At 42.1% G+C, this 11,552-nt stretch overlaps 1 non-coding gene across 1 annotated transcript; it reads right to left on the bottom strand.

The window, feature by feature from the left end:
* Positions 1-18: 18 nt before the first annotated feature.
* On the bottom strand, positions 19-91 carry TRNAT-UGU. Its single transcript has one exon. It is a non-coding gene; the product is annotated as a tRNA-Thr (tRNA).
* Between the last annotated feature and the right edge of the window lie 11,461 nt (positions 92-11,552).

Consider the following 11,552-nt stretch of genomic DNA (forward strand, 5'->3'; position numbering starts at 1 on the left):
GGTAAAAAAAACCACAGGAGGCCCCAGCGAGGATCGAACTCGCGACCCCTGGTTTACAAGACCAGTGCTCTAACCACTGAGCTATGGAGCCACCTATCAGTTGTTGCCCTGCCGATGCCTCCTGTAGCTGGGGAACGTGCCGGGCCCTGCAGCCCCGCGCCGCGTTCTGCCGCCTCATCACGTGCACCGCGGCTCCGAGCAGCAGGAGCCGTGTGAGGCCACAGAACGGCGATCCTGAGCTGAAAGTCAACCGTTGTCAGGCTGAATATTAAGAGAAATTTCTTCTCAGGAGGAGCAGTGATGCAGTGGCACAGGCTGCCCAGGGAGGTAATGGAGTCACTGTCCATGGAGGTGCTGCAGAACTGTGTAGATGTGGATGCCCCATCCCTGGAGACAAGGCCAGGTTGGATGGGGCGCTGGGCAGCTGAGCTGGGGGGGACAGCCCTGCCTATGGCTGGGGGTTGGACTGAGTGGGCTTTAAGGTCCCTTCCATTCCAACCTAAGCCCTTCTTTGATTAGTTTGGCTTAGGTGTTTAAAAGGGAGTAAAAGTAGCTGAAGAATTCTTGTCAGAAGGCCAAGAGAACCTCTAAGGAGATGGAAAGATGAATTAGATGTCTAAAGGAGAGTAAGGTGAGTTCTACAAGTAAACACACCTCTTGAAAATTAAGCATTCAGGCAATTAAATGTGTTTAGTCTCCTGTCTGACGCTATTGCTGTTGGAAGCCACTAGGTGGAGCCTAAGTACTGTGTGAAGGGATGGGGAAAATTCTCATAGTTTAACACTCAAAATGCTGAGAAGTAGGATTTTCTAACATGCGTTAAAAACACCACCAACAAACATACAAAACCCCAAACCCAGAGTTGTAGGACAGTTTACCTTTAAAGATGTGCCAAATGTGAAAGATCTTTGTTTATGTACGATCTGTAAAATATCTGCAATTTTACAATAAGAGTAAACTTTTTATGTGTCCTCCTTACTATATAAGACCTTTACCAGATGCTAATTCTATTCCTTTCAGTGCATTACTGCTAATAGAAATAGGGGGGGCAAATAGCAGTTGTTCAGTAAAAGCAGTGTGAAGACAAGCAGGCCCTCTGCAAACTGCCTAATCAGATTAACCCATTTAGGTTTGTTCTGTTGTTCAGAGCAGTTTTGTAACAGTCTCTCCCAAGGTGAGGAGGATGCTGAAGGTCACTGAGAGCATCACACTGAAAAGTTTCCCTTCCCTGAGGAAAGCTGTTAAAAAGGAGCAGGATTTGAAAGAGAGACCTTAGACCTTTTGGACTCCAAGCATTGGCATTGAGCTTGAAAATAAGGTGGCTGGTGTACAAACAGATATAGTCTTACCCTCAGTCTGGACCAAGGCCATCATTAATAAAATGAATTACTTGTTCCTGATCAGCTGCTTGAATATCCTTAACAGCCCCACTGAACAAATATGTGTTTAACTGCGTGTAAAGCTGGTGTCAATCTGCAGATGTCAACCATCTTGCTGTGAATTTACATCCATCTCACTGTTAAGAGCAGTTAGCCAATCTTGTGCGTATTCCATATCTTGTTGCCACATCTTGCATTCAACTGCTAACAGAAGAAGTAAAACAAAGGAATAGCTCTTCAGACAGCTGGTTAATTATCCCTAGGCACTGTCTTATGCTATGGTATTTTCTAAAGTCCTTTGCCTGGCCAGCCGTCCAGCTCATCTCCCTCCTGAGCTCAGTTTTACCGGTATTTTGCAGGATTCCTTCCTTTATTGCACAGAGAGCTTTGGGCAGCTTTGATCTGAGGTAAAAAGCAGTGACAGTTTTCTCTGCAGATGTGGTGTGTCTCCTAACAGGTTGCCATGGCTTGCTTACGTCTGATGCTCTGTGTCCCGAGGGCAGCCGGGTGCAGCAGGGATTATCTCAGCATAGGCATGGATCAGCAGAACTGGCACACTTGCCTTTCCTCATCGACCTCTGTGAGAAGGGACTTGCAGCACTGCCTCAGTCCTTTTGTGCAACGTGATGTTCTGGGCCTCTTTGTTTTGACAGATTCAGTCAGCTTTCGGTTTTGTTTCTTAAAGAAACTCTATAGTAATCTAAAGTTGCTTAATGTGTTCCTTTTAATTGGCAAATAGTGATGGATTACTTTGTTTTTTAATAAAATGTAGTTTAGAGGAATGCTTCCAGCTGAATTTGGGTGGCCTTGAAGCTGGTTGTAGGTTATATTAAGCACTGGAGCATCTCAGCCTGTTGCTGAGTCCTGCCTGCTCTTCTGCATATGAAGCTCAAAGTGCACGTAAGGAAAATGTAAAGACAATTGTATTCCGTGTATCCCTATTTGCTCATTGGCTGGCACATCCAATGGGTATTTTGGTGCTCATCACTCATGTCTGAGCATCACAGTTTTCTATGTGGAAGCTATCACTATTCTCAAGTCATACTGCAGAGTAACAGTTCTGTTTCTGGCTCATTGTGCATTCTTGTTATGTGTGCAGTGTTTTTTTTTCTTGAGGCTAATATGCATCTTATGGACTTACCTTAATGTGAGGGATTGAGGCAGAAGAGATACTGTCTAATCTAATTCTTTGTGCTACACAGTTATTTCTCCAGATCAGATTTGAAGCAACTTGTAAAGATAATGTGTTTCTGATGGTGATATATCTGTTGATGATTAAGATCATTGAAGAATAAAGGTGTCACTTGCTTGAAGCTGAACTGGCTGCAAGGGAAAGATGTTTTCATGACAGCTGTGTACCTTCATAAGGAGCCAGACTGTTTCTTCTCCCCTGCTCTGTATTAAAAATCCAGTTAGGATTCAGGTGGCTGAAGGAAGTGCAGTAACATCTATATCTCACTGACTGTGCTTTTTTCCTCCCTGAACCTTGCTGAACCTACCCGGAGCTCCCTGCAGACTATGCATGGCTGCATAGTGCCTTTCAGCCCTGGCATGCATGTCAGCTATGCCAGCTGCCCCAGAAAGACAGCACACTGAAAGCTGTGTGCTGCCATTACCCTGCTTCTTGTTCTCACATGTCATTTTATTTACTCCACGAGGTAGGAAATAGCTTGTTCACAACTCTGCATATGCTGATCAGCCTGTCACTTAAAGTATATGTTTGTGTCTGTGTGTGTACATACATGCATATGGATGTTTGTGTTGCCTGGCTGCCTACAAGAATATACAGCAGCTGAGTTCTCCCTGTCTGGGGACACAAACCTGGTGGTCTCTGCTGTAGAACTGCCAGAAGGTGAGGAATGTAGGGCTGTCTCTGAGGGTGTTAATCTTCTCAAGTTTGGCTGAAGCCAGTTAACAGGTTTGAAGGTTACTTGGAATGGGGTTGGCAAACAGTGTGATTTCATGAACCTTTTTCCAGGGAAAGCCATGCCACTGATCACATTTTCCAAGGGAGCTTTTGGATTCTTTGGAAAAACAGCTATTTGGGAATGAATGTGAGGCAGAGGAACCAAGGAGGTCTTGTCTCTCCCCATGCTCTGGTATGGATTCTGATTCTTGTGTGCCCTGTTTCCATAGCTGTCCAGCATTTTCCTCTGACTTCCCACAGGGATGGCAGATGTGTGTGCTTGTAGTACCGTAAAATAGATTTGGATGGTGTCAAGTGGGCTGTAATGGAATCAAAGCGTATCAGCAGGATGGCCTGAAACTGCCCATCTCTGAAAAAAAGAGGAAAGAAAAATGAAAAGGCTTCATTTTTCTATTGCTGTTTTTAGATACACTGTGCAACAGTTCTAAATAGGCATCAGAATTCTTGTTTAAAACATTTTATGGCAGTTTCTTTCAAGAAGTTGTGTAGCTGTAGGTACTGAGAGCCTTTGGAACTTCAGTGGGAAGTAGGAATGGGAATGTGTCCCAACACTGCTGGAGATTGGAGCCCTTGTCTTAGTCATGGCCTTTTAGTAAGGGTTTGGATATTTGGCTCAATGGAAGATGCCAAGCAAGAAACAAATGTGGGTCTGCTCTGAGTTTCTATTACTGGGGAAGGTGAAAAAGATTAACAAATGCTGTCACAATTATCAGTCACCTTTCTCGAGTTCCCTTTTCTATGAAACTCATTGGAGTCTCACAGGCAAAGAAAAAAATGTTCTGGAATTCTTTTATGGTAGATGGAGGGAAAATGCATGTATAATAAATAATATATCAACTGTGAAATATAACTGTTGCTTAAGTTTGGACACAATAAGGAGAGCAAAGTGATTTGCTTTTTTCTTCAGGGAAAAGCAAATGAACTGAAAATAACGTTTTGTTCCCAGCTCTATTTCTGATTTTGCCATATGTTTGCTGCTAGAGACAACAGTTTGAAAGTCAGAGCCACAAAAGTGGCTGTGTGTAATTCTCTTATGCAGTTAGTTCAGAATACTGTGACCCTGTTTTCTTGTGTGCCTGGAGGTATTCCTGCTCAGAGCTCCTGGTGTGCTGAGACCTGCCATCACCTCCTGGGCAGCCTGGGCATTTGTGCTGAAGCAGAAACATGCTTCGGAGGAGTGACTGGAACAAGGTGATTTAGCACCCAGGGGCTACAAGGGAGCCTGGGCCACCAGTTGACCTTAATTATTATTTCCACCTTTATTTGGGTGGCCAGCAGGGTGAGGGAAGTGATTGCCTCCCTCTCCTCTCCTCTACTCTAGTGATGGCCATGAAAGGTAATAAAAGAACTGATGCACCTCTCCTATGGAGAAGACTGAAGGAGCTTGGGTTGTTCAGCTTGGTGTGGAGAGAAGGCTCTGAGATCTTATAGCATCCTTCTAGCCTACAGGTGTCCTGGGGAGGGACTCTTTATCTGGTAGTATAGTGACAAGATAAGGAACAACAGTATTAAACTAAAAAAGAGTAGATTTAGATTACATGTAAGGAAGAAATTCTTCATTATGAGGGTGGTGAGGCACTGGAAGAGGCTGCACTGAGAAGCTGTGGTTGCCCCATCCCCAGAAGTACTCAAGGCCAGGCTGGATGTGGCCCTGGTCAGCCAGAGCTATCAGGATGATGTTGGATCTGAGTGATCTTTAAAGTTCCTTCCTTAACACAAATCGTTCTATGATTCTAAGATCTTGATCTTGAGGAGGCTGAGACACATCACAGGTTCTGCTTTGACAGATGAAAGCTGAATCAGATTGAGAACAAATTTGAAGCTGTGTCTCCCAGCTGGCTAATGAGGGCATCAGACCGATGAGTTCTACCACATGTGCCAATGAGAAGTTGTGTTTCTCCGAGCTACTGTAAGTTCATTCCTTTTCTGTTTCTAGAGTTAAGGTTGATGCTTGTACTTGCATGGTACCGTCTAAAGACAGGCCTATCAGTTGTTTTGTGGACAAAACACGTAGTTCAGCAGCTCTTCTCTCCTGGAGCAATAAATTCATCCCTAGATACTGAGCTAGTTTAACATATGTCAAAAAGCAAACTGAAATGAATGGTAGGCTCAGTTTATGAATTTTTTCATGAATTTTCTTATCATATTGAAATCTCTCTCTGCAATCCAGTCCCTGGGTTCCCATTGCTGGTCATCATTTTGAGTAAGGATTACGCAGGCAGCTGCAGTTCTGTTTTCTCTCTTTTTGTTTTCAGCTGTGAACTGCCAAAGGTCCTGCATACACTGTGACCAAATTATAAATATATTTTATGAGGTGAACAAGAATAGCAATAGTACTTTGGTAACCTGCATTTGCTGACGAATGACAGGTTTTGTAGGTGTTGAGTAACTGGCTATTTCCAAATGCCTCCTTTACTTCTGATGGACCAAACTGTTGACCAAACTTTGAACCTCCCTTCTTTTGAGTAAGTCTGGGATCACAGTTCAGCCTTGTACTTGCTTTCGTCTCCTTTGCCATTTCTCCTGCTTTTTCTTGGAAATACTGATGGGACAGTCTTCTTCAGGGCATGGACAATTTTCTTTGGCTTTCTAAAAGTAATGCATCATGCAGAGCTGAAAATCAATGGAGAAAGGAATGAATGGAATATTTAGAATTCTGAAGACTTTAAGTTTTGTGTTAAGCTTTTGATTTGAGGCTTTTGTCTTTTAGATTAGCTCTGTAATGGTGCAGATATATCTGTCACTGAGGTCCCAGCTAGCTAATGAAGGCTAAGGCAGGTGATACAACATCCCTCAGACACTTGCTACAATCTCAGCTTTAATGGCTTTGACAAATCCCCTCAAGCAGAACTGTCGAGCTGACTCTGTGATCAGATGTGTCCAAAAGCTTTAAAAACACCACTAAGAATGTCAAATGAGACTGATGAAGTTAGATCCCATCTGCATGAGGGGATAAATTGTTCTTGAGTGTAATTCACAGCCTGAACATCAGACTGTTGTAATCAAAGTCCAAGTGAGCCTCTGTAGGGCATAAATATCAGCAGCTGCTCTTTATATACAGCAGATCCTTTTCAAAGCCTATGTATGCATATTAATTATTTTCCTAACTGAAATTTCTTTAAAGGATGCCTCAACCTGCCACAGATCAGAGAATATATCTGAGCATCTTGATTTATTTATCTAACTGATGTTTTAAGGCTTTTCTTTTGTTTGGAAATGCTCTTTCTAATTTACTTAGCTATTATGTGAGTAAATTTAGAAGTGACTCACTTGTAACCTCCAATCAGGATTCATTGAAGGGCAGTAGATTTATCAAGCTCGTGATTTCCACAGCTTTAAGTAGAACCGAATCAGAGCCTGTGGAAAGGCTAGTTCAATATTTATGCATGGTTGGAGATGGGAAGTGACTGGGGTCAGGATACAAAAGTACTTTTGCCCAGTAAGTGAGAATCAGATCATTCTACAAGTTATACTGGTAAATGCATGACTTAATTTCCAGTGGATTAAGATGGAGCTGATGAGAAGTTTGTATATATGAATCTGAACCTGTCTAGATCAGCAGAATTTTGAAGTCACCATCTGTGGTATTCAGAAACAAGCTGAAATGCCTGGATAGTAACAGTCCATAGGCCTTTTCTCTGCCTTCTTGTGTGCCTTAATTTGATGGGTCTAATCATAGCATCGCTGAGGGACTTGGTTTGTCATGGACCTTAATGACCACCCTGTTCCAACCCTCCTGCCATGATCTGGGTTGTCACCCACCATATCAGGCTACCTAGGACTCCATCCAGCCTGGCCTTGAACACCTCCACTAGTAACATTTCAACCATGCAATTAAAAAAAAATAAAAAACCCCACACGTTTATAACATCAACACGTATACACAATAGTTTAATAATATCACATCATTTTGCACAATATTCCTGAAGGTTATTTATTTATTTATTTTCAATGAAAAATAATTTCAAAGCATAGTCAGGTAGAAGGAGTCAAGTTATATAGAGATTGCTTTATAAAATGCAGTACAGTCTCTCTGGCCAGACCCGGTGCCAGAGCCCAGAAGGGGCCCAGCCCCAGAGGAAACCTCAGGCCAGTGCATGGCCCCATACACTGAGTGCAGGAGAATGTTGGTTATGTTGAACATCCTTTGCCTTTTATTTCCTAGGTCTTACAGTGCTTTATACTTTCAGGGCTATCAAATGCATCTTACCTGACAAAGGTAAGGAATAATTTAACCGTTTATCTATGAAATATTCTCAGTCTTCCAATTAAGACATCGGATTTTCTGGGTGTGAATTCTTGTTTTCCTGCTAGCATTTCTCCTGCATGGTGGGAAAGCTCAACATCAGTGTTCCAGAAAAATCACCAAGAGAAAGAACGAGTTGTTCCTTACATACAGAGGACCAAGTTCTGGTGACCTTTCCACCAGTGCAGCCATGGGCAAAATCACACTGAACATTACACTTAGCTGTTATTTAATTGGCTCTTCTTCTGATGGAAGCAATTCTGGCAGTGCGATAAATCTCCTGGCCAATGGTGGATTGCTGTTTTCCTGTCAGTTTTATAACTAACTTTTCATTTAGTTCTACAGTTAAAGCAGGGATGCTTCAAGGTTGAAGGCACTAATGCCCATAATAACAAGAGATTACCATTCAGGATATTTTCTGGGGAAAAAATGGTCATAACTTCAACTAAATGAAAATTGCCCCATTCCTGTTTCTGATAAATAAATAATTATTGTGAGGAGAAAACAGCACTAAAAAGAGAAATGCTTTTCAAGATTGATTCAGTTATTGTGATTTTATGTGATGAGTGACTGAAATTTCTTTGGGTTCTTCCCAGAACAAATATACACGCTTCTCAAGTCCTGTGAAGAACAAAAAAAGCAGTGGTGGTCATATAGAAGTACCAATTTAATCCCCAGTCCACTAGATGCTTTTGTGTTAGTGCAGAGAGTACATGGGCACTCCTAAACCATTATTATGCCTGTAATTAGCCATGTTTAACCTTTGGAATCCTTGAACATGTTTGTGAAGCCAGTGTAGGCAGACCCAAGCTGTTCTTTTAGTGCACTCAGCTAAGAAAAAAAAGAAGGAAGCTTGGATTCCTTTGTACCTATCCGCTTAGACATGTATTTGGACCGAGAGCTCTCTGGAAGGAGAGTTCTTGGTATATATTGTGGGAAATCTCGAAAACAGACAGTAATAAATACATCATTTTATATGGATGATGGGTAATTCAGTGTCTAAGAATGTGAATGAAGAACAAACCAATCTGAAGAGATGCTCTGTTCCTTGGTGTTCTTTCTCCATTGAATTTTCCTCAGCAGTCCCGGCAAGGGGTTATTTTCACAGGTCCTTTACTGAAAATCTCTGATCTTACTGGTTCATGAGAATTCAGAACTGCAGGCTGTGGAAGGTGGTTCATTGCAGCTTATGTTTGAAACAGTCAGTATCAAGTCCAGGTAATTACGTGTTTCAGCTGTTTTAATTTGGGCTAATGGTCACTTGTTCTAAATCACTTTGGCTTGCTTAGTGAGGAGGCATAACACATTACTGTCCCCTCTGAATTCCTGAATTTGCAGTAATAAGCATACCACACCAATCTGGGTTTAATGTAATCTCCAGTTACCTCTTCCAAGTTCATTTTAGGATTGTTTGCTCCCAGTGACCCCCTTCAGATTGCTAGCTGTGTAAATCCTTGTTGCAGAGGGTTGTTGGGTTTGAGGAAAAGGAGAGAAGATTGTGAATAAAAAGAAGCCTGGTATTCTTTCTCCACTAGATAACCCACAGGAGGTAGATATGATTGCAGTGGTCTGATTTAGTTAGTGCAGATTCCATTGCTAAATGAATAAATTTAATACAGTCTAGTAGGTGTTTGTTAATTAGTTTGTTTACAGAGGCACTTATAAAAACAATATGTTTCAGCAAGAGCAGATCAATCATGCTTTCTCTGAAGAAGCCCCAGAGAGACCCTTTCCACCTGACCTACTAGGAGGCAGGTTAGAAAATATCAATAACACCAGCTATTGGCTGCTGCAGTGTGCTTCTAGTGTCCTCTGTGTGCATTTGGGGGAAGCAGGGAGAGATTGGTTTTTCCACCTCAGTTAAAGCACTCATCCTTTTACAAGTACAGCTTTGCCAGGAGAAAAATACTGAAAACTTGCCAGTCTAATAAATGTGAAGATTATGTAGATGAAAATCCCAAAGCCCTTAGGTTCTGACCACAGTGTTGTTTAGATGAATTGGCAGAGCCTGAAAACCTTTATCTCATCTCTCTTGACCTATGGTTATTCCCTTAAATGCCTTCTCCAGGCTCATTCTCCCAGTTCCCATTATAGCATTTCTCTCCTGTGAAGCAATGCAAGGAAGCTCTAGGCTCATGTTCTCTTTTAATGTTATTTGGAAAAGGATCATCACTAAGACCGATTTTCTTTCTGTGGATCAATGTGCTTGCATCCCAGCTTGTATTGATGTTTACATGTTCTTCTGGCACATGGTAGACAAAAGCAGCTTCAGAGGTAGGAACAGCATTTGTGAGAGTGCTTGTGATGCTGTTATCACCAGCTTAACACACTGATGGGCATTGTCTGGTGCAAAGAATCCCGTATTCATGGTATCCATCCTTACCAGTGGAAGTACAAAGTTTGTCCTTGAGGAAGCATCTTCATTAAATGCTCCTTGTGCTTGGGTGGAGCTGCCAAACTTTAGATGATCACCTTATCTGACAGCAGCTGCTTTATAAGTCCCTGTGGGTGTATCCTAGATTCTGGGATCCTGCCAAACACTTCTCCTTTGTTAGGCCCGGGTGAAGGCACTCTGTGCTTAGCAGCATGAATTATGCTACATTTTAAATGTGGAATCTCATACTCAGAGTTAACATGACAGATGACTGATCTCCTCAAAGCTCTTTGGGCTGATCACAAGTTCAAGCTTGGAACTGCTGCCTGCATTAGAGGTAGAGCTATGGTACATCCAGGTGATGTACTTTCAGAGATGCAATTTATACAAGTCAGATAAGTCAAAGGTAGAAGTGAAGGAGGTAAAGTTTCTTTCTTCTAGAAGAGAATCAGAGGCTCTCATGTACCATCCTTATGTTGTGAAGAACAGATTCTGCCTTATACTGTGCTGTTCTCATCTATGCTAAATGACAGTCTGAGCTTATGACAGTCTAGGCCTGCAATTTTAAATGGGTTTTAGCTGTGTAATTCAGGATCTTGATGTTGTTTTTATGTGTGTATTTTTTAAGCTATACTGATTATGTTTAACATCCTTTCTGACCCTCATGAATGCTGCAGGATGGAAAAGTCATTTGACTTGTGGGATGCTTTTTAATAAAAATAATTCTTTATGGCTGAATTTATAAACTGTGATCTGTACCAATAGAGAAAACTGTAGGTGATCCCATCAGCAAAATCTCCATCAAGTGCTCCCCTCTGGTTTTCATTTTCATCTCAGATGCAGGGAAAAGAAACTGAGACATTTTCAGAGCTGTAATCTGCAATTGTCCAATGAAACTATGAGATGTGAATTACACACAATGCTGTTCAGGGAAGGAGCTGAAGGATGAGAGAAGGGCCCCACCGTGAGAGAGAGGAAGGGACTTCACAGAAACTGGGATAGGGGCAATTAAAAGATAGTTTATGTGGAATTTGTTAGAAGAATTGGGTTGCAGACACTGGGTCTGGGATAACAAGGGGGATGAAGGCATTTTCAAGCTTGGTGATATGGTTTCACTAAAGGCATACTTATTGACCTAAGTTCTGTTCTGGGATGCTAGGTAGACTGGATCTTTCACCCTGAAATCCTGCTACAGCCTGCCAGCCCTTGTACTCTGGTGTCAGATGTCTCACACTGTTCTTACAAGCATGATTTCCATTCATTACACTTAATAAAATGCATAGCGTGAGGTTTTCACTTGCTCTTAGGCATGGTGTGTTGCACAGCACCCAGCTATTTAACTGGTAATGCCTAAATCTTGCACAATGGGAGAAGATACTTTGTATGTGCCTTGTTATATCACAAAACAAAATTTGAAGTAGAAAAGAAACAGTTACCCAACAGTTTGGTGATGCGGGGAGTGAAGCTAATGTGTCAGGCTGTAATTTTTCCAGCTGAGCATGGGCAACAAATACAGTTCTCACCTGCACAGTTGTGTATTTTTCCCATCTGTTTGGCTGTTGAGCAGTGGTAAGTATGATACTGGTGTTGCCACATAGCAAGCTCTTCCCTGAGCTGCTGGATCAA

This window comes from Coturnix japonica, chromosome 3, assembly GCF_001577835.2.
Source record: "Coturnix japonica isolate 7356 chromosome 3, Coturnix japonica 2.1, whole genome shotgun sequence".
Lineage (NCBI taxonomy): Eukaryota > Metazoa > Chordata > Aves > Galliformes > Phasianidae > Coturnix > Coturnix japonica.